Here is an 11909-nt window from a genome sequence, read left to right as displayed (position 1 = left end):
TGCTCTTGGTTATCACTGGACAAGACTGATAGAGCAGCTACCATCTCTCCTGTTGCCAGTCACTCTACTTGAAGGAATAGAGAGCTCTAGGTCTCACTCTGGCAATTAAGTGCTTGGCCTGGAAGTGACAGGTGTCAATTCTGCTCACAAGTCAGGAGTCAGAACAAACACAGAGCCCCATGCAAGGGGACCAGGCAGTGCAATCCTACCATGTAGATGGGGACGCTGGAAATAACTGGATAGCAGTTCTGATGGTGATGACAGGAGGAAGGAGGCAGCAGCTGTGACAACGACAGGGTGGGCTGCGCCCTGCACCCACTGCTCCTGGGGGAGATCCAGCCTCTGTGGTAAGCAGGCCCAGTCCTGTGACTCATTCCCTCCCAGTGACTTTCCAGAAGGCCATGGACTATGGAGTCCCAGAGGCCTGGATTTGAATGCTGGCTCTGTGTGACTGCAGGACTGTTATATCAGTGATGCTCTGTGAGTATCAGTTTCCTCATCTGAAAAGCAGGGTAAACTCCCTGCCAGAAAGAATGGCATGAAGATAGCACCTATATCGTGCCTGCCACCCTGCCTGGAACATAGAGGGCACTTGACAAATGGTGGCTGATTCTCCCAAGGACTAAGGTTCTGGAAAGACCCATCCTCCACCCTGGCTCCAGCCTCTGAGCCTGGCTTTGCACCATCCCCCCACCCACGTATTCCCCCTGCTGTCATGGGTTTCCACAGCCCCATCATGCTTTGCAGTGAGGCTGACCCATTCCCCGCCAGTGGTACCAGACCCCATGCAAGGAGAAAGGGCGATGCCGGCTACCCGGCAGAGGGTGATCCAAAGGAAACCTCAGTGACTGGTCTGCTTGCTCATTAATGAGGAAAACAGTCATCACTGAAACCTGGGGACTGGAGAGGGAGAAAGACGTTCCAAGCAGCACAGATATCTGATCTTGAGCATTTTGACCTCCACAGAAGGACCTCCACAGAAGCTGGGAAACCCCCAGCTCAGGTAGCCAGAGAAGGAGGGAGTCTGTCCTCTGAAAGACCATCCCTGCTTAGCTTCCTTATCTTCTCTCTCTATGCTTTCTCCTGAGCTCCAGGCTCATATGCCCTTTTTGTCCTGGGCACCCCCATGTCTGAGTCCCCAGACAGCCCCAGTGAAACCTGACAACCTCACTCACTGTCTGTCCCCAGCCCACCCCAACCTGGTCTTCCTCCCACATTCCCGCTGTCCATGCAGGAACTTTTGAAGCTATTCATTCGGTCAACACGGCTCTAATGCTGCCTGCATGCCAGGCCCCGTGCCAGGAGCTGGGGATGCTGAGATGAAAGACATGGTCTCCGCCCCTGGCAAGTTCTCAGTCTAAAGGGGAAGACAGACGGGGACCAAGCACCACAGGGCAATTGTAGGGGCACGCTGGGCAGGCAAAGGCGTGACCGACTTTGCGGGCAAGGCAGGGGATGGCCAGTAAAACTTCCCAGCAGAGACAGGCTGAGGGATGAGTGTCCTGGGAATATCTGGGCGGGGGTGCTCCAGGCAAAGGGGATAGCGCAGCGTTAAACAGCGTGATGCATTCAAAGAACACAGTCGTCTGTGGCTAAAGCATTAGGTGCAAAACTGGAGGCAAGGAGTGAGTGGGGGAAACGGGGGTGCAGACAAGCAGGGTCACTCACGTGTTGCCATGCTGGGTCCCTCCCTCCACCAACGGGGGCGTTGTTAGTAGGAAACACGTGAGACAGGCGGTCTCGCCTGGTAGCTGGAGTTCTCTGGGGATCCCCTAGCAGAGCCCAGGGCCACCCAAGCCTCCCACCTGCACTGCTGCTTCCTCCTAGCCTGTGCTTGCCGTGACCCCTTCACGCTCTGCTTCTGCCTCATGTTTCTGGCCCCTTTCACGCTCTCCAGTCCCCTGCAGCCTTGGGTGGCCTGCCCTTGAGTTAGGTCCACCCCAGGTACAGCTAGCTGAAACCTAGGGGGTCCTGTGGCTGCTCCTTCAGTGGGGCTTTGCAGAGACGAGACTGATGTGTGCGGAGGCAGGAATGAGCAGCCCAGACACCTCCAAGTCTACTGCTGCAGCAAGTCCAAGCACTTGGACTCTGCGGGCCATGGGAAGCCGTAGAGAGATTCCGAAGAGGGAAGTGACAATGCTGGATTTGTGAATGAAACAGATGATGGGAAGATGTGAGTCATGGCCCCAGTGAGTACTTGGCTGTGTAGAGGCTGGGGGACCCTCAGCAGCGTGTACACAAGCTGAGCTTGAGCCCAGCCTCCAGTCTAGGGTAGCAGAACCTCTGTGGCCGAGAACTGACATGGGAGCCTTACGGGAAGGAAGAAGCCATCCCCAACCCTCTGAGAGGACATGGGGAGCCCCTACAAGTCCCACCCCAGCTCCCTTATGAACGCAGCCTGAACCTGCCACCCCACTTCCGCTGCATCCCATTTTTCCGGACTTAATGTGACAAGGTCAGTGGTAGCCAAATCAGCATCCTTGGTGCTGCAAGGGCCGGGCTATAAAGAGGTACAAAGCCATGGTGGGAGTTCCGGCATCCTTCCTGGTATCCAAACAGAAGAATTCCACGACCTGAAACTCCACACGCAGGGACGTGCACACAGACACAGAAACACCCAGGAGCTGCCCTCACAGCCACAGCCTTTCAGAAGCACCTCGAGGTGGCACTGGCTGTCCCTTCTTTAGGCAGTTCTAACTCTGAAACAGGGCAGGGGCAGGCAGAGAGACCACCAGGCAGAGAAGTAGCCGTTCCATCCTGCTTTTCCTCCTGAGCTGTGGCCTCTTACATCTCCTCTGACATGTTCTTGGTTGCTTTCCTGCTTTCTGTCTCTGTCTCTATTTCCGTATATCCCTGGATCTTAATGAGTCTTTCAGCTAGGTCTTCCTTTGTCTCTCTGGGTCTCTGTCTGGGTCTATGTGTGTTTATGTCTCCATTTCACTGTCTTTTTCTCTCTTCCTCTGTTTTGATGACTTTTTTCTGCAGCACCATCACAGACTAGCAGGGTAGAAAGAGCCCATAGATTTCATCAGGCCCAAAATGTACTTATGGAAATGAGGAAACTTGAGCCCGACAAGGGAGGTGCCCCTGGGCAGACACCTGGGCTTGTACTATTAGGGCCAAAGCCTCTCTTGTTGTAACAAAGCTAGAGTCTTCCTCCCCAGTTCACGTGGCTGGCAAGCAGCAAGAGGAAGCACAGGAGAGAGAGGACCACGATGATTCTACAGCAGCAAGGCGGGGGCAGGGAGACCCTGAGGCCAGTGGACAGAACCCAGTTCTAGGAATAGTCTGTCCATGAGCATGCTGTCACTTACCATCACTGAGCCTCAGTTTCCTCTGCTGTGAAATGGAGATAATCAGAGCAACCTTGTCTGCTTCACCAGCCTCCGATTAGTTTTTTATTAGAGGAAGGATATGGAAGTGCTTTGAAATAAACTGTAAAGCATCAGGCAGGAATGGAGGGCAGGACAAGGACTGATGACTGATGATAATGATGGCCCTTGATGTGGATGGTGACAGTGGCGATGATGGTGATGGTGGTGGTGACAGTAATGCTGGTGAGAGTGGTGATGGTGATGGTTCTGATTATATTGTGTTGACGGTGACCGTAGTGATGGTGTTGATAATGGTGATGGTGAGAGTGGTGATGATAACGGTCATGAAAGTGGTGATGGTGGTAATGATGGTGACAATGGCGACGGTGGTGATGAGAGTGACTCTGGTGATCATGTTGACAGCAACCAAACGTAATATCTTGGATTCAGCCTTCTGAGGCTGAGATGAAAAATAGCAGGTATTCTTTGGAGAGAGCAACCCCCTCCAATCCCACCTTCTCCTTTAAGTCACCCCAAACTGTAGATCCAGGCTCCAGCCTTCCCATCTCCTCCAGTCCCTCCCCTGCTGTTGCCACTCTAGCCCAAGCCTGTGTGTCACCTCTCTCTCTGCAGCGTTGGCTTCCCTTCCCCAGCCACCTCCCCAGACTGTTCTTTCCCTCGACTCACTCCTACGCACAGGCAAGGAGAGGGAGCACACTCACCGTAGCTCTTTATACCCGGGAACACCTCCCATTTCTCCTGCCTTGGCCTCCTTCCATTCCCCACCGGCCTGCAGTCAGCTTTCTAAGACGGGAGGTGAGATGGACAGGGCCCAGCCTGCTGCCCACTCCCAGCTCTCCCTTAACCCCTGGGACAGGACCATGTGGGGTAGAAAGGGATGTTCATGATTTGGCACCAAACCCAGCTCCCTGCCTCAGTTTCCCCACAAGGAAGTGACCTCAGTCTCTGGAAGCAATGAGATGAGTTCCCTGCCCAGCACAGGTGAGGGTCAATGGCTTCTAAACTCAGTTGCCACCCTGCCAGTCCTCAGCAGGCTGGAGCCAGTGGGGTGATGGGAGGCTGTAGGATGGACTGTGTCCTGTGTCCTGGGACAACCATGCCCTCTCCCATGGCCCTCCTCTCAGCACAGGGAACGGACCAGAAGGGATGGAGAGCAGGACAGAAACAGAGCTGTCAGCCAGAAATGAAGGCTGAGGTTTGAAGCTCTGGCATCTTCATCTCCATAATGCCTCCCACCATGTCACCCTCTCTCCTTGTGCCTCAGTTTCCCCTTTGCAGTAGGCAGAAGCCCATTGGGTGTCCTCCCTGAAGATACAGACAGGGGCTGGCAGCTTCCCACCACCGTGGCCTCCCCAGGGTCACTGGCAGACTCCCCCGCACCTCCTTCCCTGCCATGGCTGCTCCTTTGACAAGCACCACCAGGAAATCAATCATCCCAGCAGAGCCAGGCCACGGCCCCAGACGTTCCAATTAAACACTTCACTCTGACCCTGGTTGCATCATCTCGGCTTGGAATAACGTCATCTATCTTCCCTAGATGGACGGAGCCTACAGGCCAGGCAGGGGGGGACCAGAAGTGCCCCACCCCCTGGAGACAGCCTCATCACGACAGGGACACATTTCAATCAAGAGGAACTGCGGCCCTTTCAGGAAGAAAAGCTGTCAGCCTTCCCAGGGACAAGCATTCATCTCCCCAGGAGGAGAAAAACATCTTGGCCCCTGCCAAGGGGAGCCCCATGTTTATGCCTCTGCCCTTCCCATTTGTTGGGCTGTCACCAGCCAGCCGGCCAGCCGGGAACTCTGGAATCTCAGGGAAGTGGCAAGTGGGGGGATGGGAGACCAAGGACAGAGTCTGATGGGACTTAATTTGAGGAGGGTGGGGTCCCTGGGTGGGGTGCTCTTGCCTCATGGGGCAGCTTCAGCCCTTGTATAAAGCAGCCCCCAATTCGAGAGGGGAAAGAGGGGTCCTGCCCCAGGGCCTCTCCCGGACTGATGACAGTCTTGTTGGGGCAAGTCCCAGACTAAGCAGGGAGGCCTGCCCTTGGGAACCTCCTTTCTGATGGGGGCGGGGGGACATACCCCTGCCTCGCGGAAAGCCCAGTCTGAGAGATACAGTCCCTGCCCAGGGGACCTGCCCTCCACCCCCCGACCCCTGCTCCCAGACTTAAAGGGCAGACACAGCACCTGCCTTGGGAAACTCATTCTAAAGGGCAAATGCAGTTTCTGTCACATGAACATCCCCCCGGGACCTCCACCTTGTGGGCCCTGGGGATGGAGAGCCCCTCAATTCAGGGCTGCCCAAAGGATCTTTGGCATCAGGCAGACTTGACCTGAGTTCAAATTCTAACTCTATGCTTTCCTTCCTGTGCGTCCTTGAACCAGTGACTCAGCCTCTCTGAGCCTCCTTTCTTTACCTGGAAAACAGGACCTGCCTTGAGGAGAAGGTGGGGAGGCTGTGTATGTGAAGCACCTAGCAGAGTGTCTGGCACACGGGGACCCACAGCGGAGGGCAGCGGCCTCCAGGGCAGGCTAACTTACAGGACCGGGCAGAGAAGCAGCCCAGGGAGCTCAGGAAGCCTGGCCCTCGAGAGGGGAAAGGAGCCCAGGTCCCACAAGGTAGTAACCGAGCCAGCGGTGGGACCAGGACGGGGGCCCCAACCTACCGCAGCCCTCCTTGGGCACCAGCAGATGGCGCAAGGCCGGATGCCCAGGAAGTTTACTGAATATGACCTAGAGGCTTAGACTGTGGGGTCGGGGGCCAGGACCCACCACCCAAAGCAACTCCAGATTTAAAATTAGAATCTATTACCCCAGAAGCAACGGAAGAGTTTCCTTGGACGCCCCCATCTCCAAGGAACTGCTTCTGTGCTGGCACTGCTTCCTTTGGGGTTATTTTTAGCTTGTTTTCTCAGTAATGATTCTTTTGGGTGGATTTCAGGGTTGTAGCTGTGTGCTCTCTGGGAGACGGGGAGCGGTATTCGTACAAAAAAAAAAAGAGGGTTTTTATTCATAGTAATTCAACTGGATTTGTAAAGTTATTATTAAGCATTTGTCACCACAAGTCACTTTGATTTGGCTTTCCTTGGAGCTGTTCTCCCTGCCCAGTTTTGCTTGCTTATCTTACATAGGACCCCTAGGAAGTTTAGGGGGCCCATCAAGGACACACAGAAAAAACCAGAGACCACTCTTCACAGAAGGAGAAAGGAGAAGGCAAACCCTTTGGGGTTTGCCTCCCAGGGAGGAACATGATACTGATAATAATGATACAAAACACGCACAGAGTACTCGCCAGTTACTGCTCCCAGGTACTTTGCAACACTGCCAGGTAGGTACTATCACTATCCTCATTTTAGAGCTGAGGAACCGGACAGGATACGTTAAGTAAGTTGCCCAAGGTCACATAGATAGTAGACAGCAGAGCTGGGATTTGAACTCAGGAAGTTTGGCTCCAGGAATTAGACTCCGAACCACCTATAGACAGCCCGTGATACCTGTCCGTGAGATTCTGAGAGACAGACGGGGAGGTGGAAACAAAAATGCTTTCACTTAGCCTGAGGATGGGGTGGGGGGTAGAATCTCCAAGTGAGGAAAACACTGCGGTGGGCCCAGACTTTCTTTGAGTGTCCCCTGCTGTTGGATTCCAAGGTGGACTTAAGGAGTCCTCGGGATATCATCTTGAGAGGGCATTTTTAATCCTACGTGCTCTGAGCAGGTGAAACGAACAGAGGCTTTACAGGCAGACAGAATCAAATCCCAGCTGTCTCACTTTCAAGCTGTGTGACTTTGAGCAAGTTGCTTTGCCTCTCTGAGCCTCAGCTTCCTCATCACTAAATGGAGATAATATTTACATACTGCTCAGGATTATAGTGAAGATTCAAAAAGGTAATGGATAGGGAGACACTGCAGGACACTGGTGTCCAAACTATTGTCTTTTCTGCCCTTCATTCATTCATTCATTCGTTCGTTTGTTCATTTGTTCGTTCATTCAGTAAACATTTATTAAACACTTAGGGTATGTATGGGACTGTGTTCAATGCTGTGGGAGACTGAAAGATGAGTAAGACATAATCTTTGTCCTTAAGGATTTTATAAGGAGAAGCTAAGAGAGCGGGTGAATTCCAACTACAAGGCAGACAGTGATTAATTCCCTCTGGAGTGATGAATAAGGCTCTGCAGAAAAGGCCCCATAAGGAAGCAAGGAAGGAGGAACAGGTACTCCAAGCAGAGGCAACCACAGGCAAAAGGCACGAAGGCAGAAAAATGTACAGCCTGTTTGGGGGAGAGTGGCCAAGGGGGGAAAAGGTATGTATCAAGCAATAAATGCAAATCTGAAGAATTGGGGATTAATCCTATAGGCAGTGGGTAGCCAGAGATGGTTTTATAGCAAGAGTGAGACAGGAGGAAACTGAGAATCAGATTTGGGAGGTGGGGTGGGAAATTAAAGCAAGGATTCCCATGTTAAGGGAGCAGGAAGGAGAACCTGGATTTTGATCCCAGCTCTGAAATGAGTTCCCTCTGTGAAGTCAAGCAAATCACCCATTGCTCTGGTCTCATTCCCCCCTGTAACGCTCATGGATTTCCTGGATGGCCTCTGACGATCATACAAATCTGTGGTGTAAGGGCTTCCTCCCCCTTCGTGGCTCCCCTCTCATCTTCCCCAGCAGCTTTGGGCAGTCTCTACCCAAAGCCAGAATCCTGGGCACTGCCAACCCCAGGAGCCAGGCGGAGCTGGCTCGAAGGCTCTGTGGCCTTGCAGGCGACAGCTGGGGAGGCTCTGGGGAGAAGTTGGGCCCCTGCTTCTTCCTCTTCCACCTGCACCTGGCAGCCAAGTTGGCTAATGAGAGAGGAGTTGAGTAAGTTGTAGGAACGTCATGAGTTGACTGCCATTTAGCTGCTGGGCTGTGGCAAAAAGCGCACGCTTGTTCACTTTGTATTTTTCTCTCTCTCTGGCTCTGGCTCTCTACTTCTCTGCTTCACATTTGATCAAAGCTCTGCCCTGGAATTAAGTGAAGCTCTGTTGGGGGTGGGGAGGAAAGGATGGGAGAGCACAGCACAGCCAGCATGGCCTGAGTCCAAATCCTCCCTTGGCTGCGTGCCCGGGGGTGGTCCTAGCTTACTGTCCCTGTGTGCCAGAGGGAGGAGGGATGGGGGACGCGTAGATCAGGGTTTGGCAGAGGGTGAGGGTTGGAGAGAACGTGCTGCCTGCCGAGGAACTCAAGGTGGAGTGCTCTAGGGAAATGAGAGTAGAAACCCTAAACAGTTCAGGGGCCAACTCATCTTGCAAAGAGTTTGTGTGCGTGTGTCTGTGCGCACGCATTAGCTGATAAGATGCTTTACAAGCATCTCCGAGTCTGTGACCATGTACATGTGAAGTTGTAACTGAACATAATAGCCCTGGGAGTGCATGTCATCACAGGCATATACCTTTGTGGGCAGAGGCCATGTGCCCGCTTGCCTCTCCAGCATCCCTCCCCAGTGCCCCCCCTTCCCAGCTCTCCATGCTCCAGCCTGCCGTTTCCTGATCACACTGTATCCCCCCTGATGCCGTGCCCTTATAAAAGCTGCTCCCTCTTTCTGTAACAACCTCCTCTCCTCTCTCTTCTCCCCTGGCCCACACCAACTGGTCTTTCCTTCAGCGCAGCTCAAAGCTCACCTCCTCCAGGAAGCCTCCCTTTTCCTCTGCCAGGAACCTTAGGAATCTCTGAACCCCTCCCCAGCTGAGCCAGACTAGGATTCCAGGGGGATCCCAGGAGCACCCCACACACACACAAACAGTGAGCTCCCCTTAGTGAAGGCCCACATTGACCTGTCCTATCTTCTTCTGTGGGCAGGGGTCCTGAAAAACAGGGGCAGATGTCACCAGGTCCACCGTCGTGGCAGGTCAGGCAGTTTCTGTGTGGGTCCCTGATGGACATCCATGCAGGGAACAGGGCCCAACTTCTGCCCGGCTGCCTGGCAGAAGGCTGGGGTTGTTCTAGGGTCCATGAAGGTGGGTCCACATAGAAGGTACCGGAAGAATCTGAGGCTGAAATTACATATTCCCTAATGATAGCAGGCTGCCCCGACCCCCAACCCTTCCTGACTCTGGGTCTCAGTCTTCTCCATAAGATGAGCAAAAATGCTTGCATTTTTATGCCACATACTTATCACAGCTTGTAATCAATCACAAGCTTAGTGTCTGTCTTCTCCTCTAGAATGGAAGTTCCACGAGGACAGGCTACGTCGGTCTTGTTCACGGTTGTGAGCAGTGGCTGTGATATCAGAAATATTCACCATATTGTGAAAGGGAGGGAGAGGGAAGAGAGGGAGGGAGGGAGGAGGGGAAACTGAGTGGGCAGAGGGAGATTGGATTCCTATTATCTAAGGGCTCTGGGTTATGGGGGCAGGGCTAGAGAGAAGAACCGGAACACTGTGCCCAGTCTGCGGAGGAAGCTGGGAGAGTGGACTGAAATCTCTGACCCACATCACCGGAGCAGTGGGTCCTCAGCTCAGAAAAGCAAACTTGTGTCTGTCCCCTGGACTTACTCTTTACAAGCCCCGTGCCCCTTCCTTGTGGGGAGGTGGGCAGAGGTAGGAGACCTCCCTGCTTCCGTCCTCCTCCTCCTGGACCCCCACCCCCACCCCAGGCCAGTCTCAGGAGGTGGTTTCTTTCCCCCTTTCTCCCACACAGAGGCTGGCTCGCCTCTCAGTGGGATGGTGAATAAGCCCTTGGGTGACGCTAGTTGCCATCAGGCATTAGGGGCCTAATGAGAATCATCTTCCTTGACGACTCCAGCACCTTCCATCCCCAGGGCCGCCAACAGCCCGGCCAGCCCTCCCCACACTGCACCTCCGAGCTCCAGACAGACGTGGGATATGGGGAGGGGCGAGAGCCGCTCTCCGCAGGCCCCTGTGCCAAGCTGAGGCGGCAACAGCCAGCAGCCCGGGAGGAGGGAGGCTTCCGGAAAGGCTCCAAGCCCATTTTCCAAAAAGAAAATGTCACTTTTCTAGATGAAAAGGAAACTCACAGTGTCGAGAGTTCTAGGACTGAGACAGGCAGATGAGGGACAGAGACGAAGCGCCCCAGCTGGCCTTGCTCTGACCTACCTCTTCCCACACTCTGTCTGGCTGAGTGAAGAGATATGGGGGGCGGTGGGGGGGTGACCCTGAAGATACACACACACCCCCGGCATACGAGCTATGTCCATAGGATTGAAGACCCTCTTCCTCCAGAGTAGAGTGGGATTGAGAGCCGGTCCTTGGGGGTTGGGGCGTGATACCCAACGATGCTATAAAATCATTTCTATTGATCCAATGCCTGGCTGACAGTGGACGGTTGACTCGTCTGGTCTGATCTGGGTTGCGCTCGAATGGAACGGACCTGACGGTGGGAAAGAACGCCACCCCCACCCCTCCCCCTCGGCAGCAGGTGCCTGGGTGAGTGTGCAAGAGGACAGTTCCCCACCCCCATCCCCATGTCCCTTTAAAGGCTGGCAAAACAACTTGTAGGAAGGCATGTCCCCTCCTCTTCGTGTCCCTCCACCCCCAGCAGCGGACAGGTTTTGCAGGAGCTGCGTCCCGGACCCATCCCCAAACGGAGCTGAGCCGGCGAGCTCTGGCGCGGCCCGAGAGGGGCTGGGCGCGACAGCGCGGCTGATTCCCACCCAGGGCTCCGAATAGCCACACGCAGACTCTGGGGGTGGGGATAGGGTACCCTCTATGCGCGCCTCTGTCCGAGAGGCCGTAAAACACCTCTGGCCACCAGCGAGGAGAGAGCATCCTTTGAAAAGGGACAACAGTGGCTCCGGTGGCGTCTTCCCCGGGGGAAATGTGGCCGCCGCAGCCGGCCGGCCCCACTGGGGCCCCAGCGCTAGCCTGCTCTGGGGAGGAAAAATAAAACATGAAACAGGGGTTAGCGGAATCGTGAGGTCGGCCCTTGCCCAAGTCTCATTAAGGAGACGCGCGCGCTCCCAGGCTGGGAATGCGGAATGGACACGTGGACAGGGGAGGGGAAGCTGGGGCGCGAGGCAGAGGTGGGGGGGGCGTCTCCGTGGTGCGCGAGTCGTGGGCCGCGCGCTCCGGGGCCACGTGACCACGGGGAATCGGGGAGGGGAGGGGAAGGGAGCGAGCGCGCCAGGCTCCGCACCCGCTACTGCCGGGGTGGGCGCTGAATCCCGGACGAGGGAGGAGGGAGGGCGAGCGCGAGTGTGTGTGTTTCTCTCGAGTCATTTACGGCGGAGCAGCCGGCGCGATCGCCGAGGAGGCGGCGGCAGCGGCGGCGGCGGCGGCGGCGGCTTCGTGCAACTGTGGCTCCCCCCACCTCCTCTTCCTTTTTGCTCCTTGATTCTTCTTCTCCCCTCACACTCGTCCATGGGGAGCCGGCCCCCCTGCTGGCACCTCCTCTCCACTCGGCCCCGTAGGCACCAGCTGCCGCCTCCCTGGCCACGGGCTGCGCGGGCGCCCGGTGCCCCGGCCCCTGGCGTGGCGCCGGGGTCTCGCCGCCCGCAGCACAGGCAGGCGCGGCGCTCCGCTCACCCAAAGTGACTCCGAGAGAGAGAGAGAGAGAGAGAGAGAGAGAGAGAGAGAGAGAGAGAG

The sequence above is a fragment of the Aethalodelphis obliquidens genome, unplaced genomic scaffold, assembly GCF_003676395.1.
Source record: "Aethalodelphis obliquidens isolate GAN/ISIS:26980383/991018 unplaced genomic scaffold, ASM367639v1 scaffold139, whole genome shotgun sequence".
Classification (NCBI taxonomy): Eukaryota; Metazoa; Chordata; class Mammalia; order Artiodactyla; family Delphinidae; genus Aethalodelphis; species Aethalodelphis obliquidens.
Note: the sequence above shows the minus strand (reverse complement) of the source record.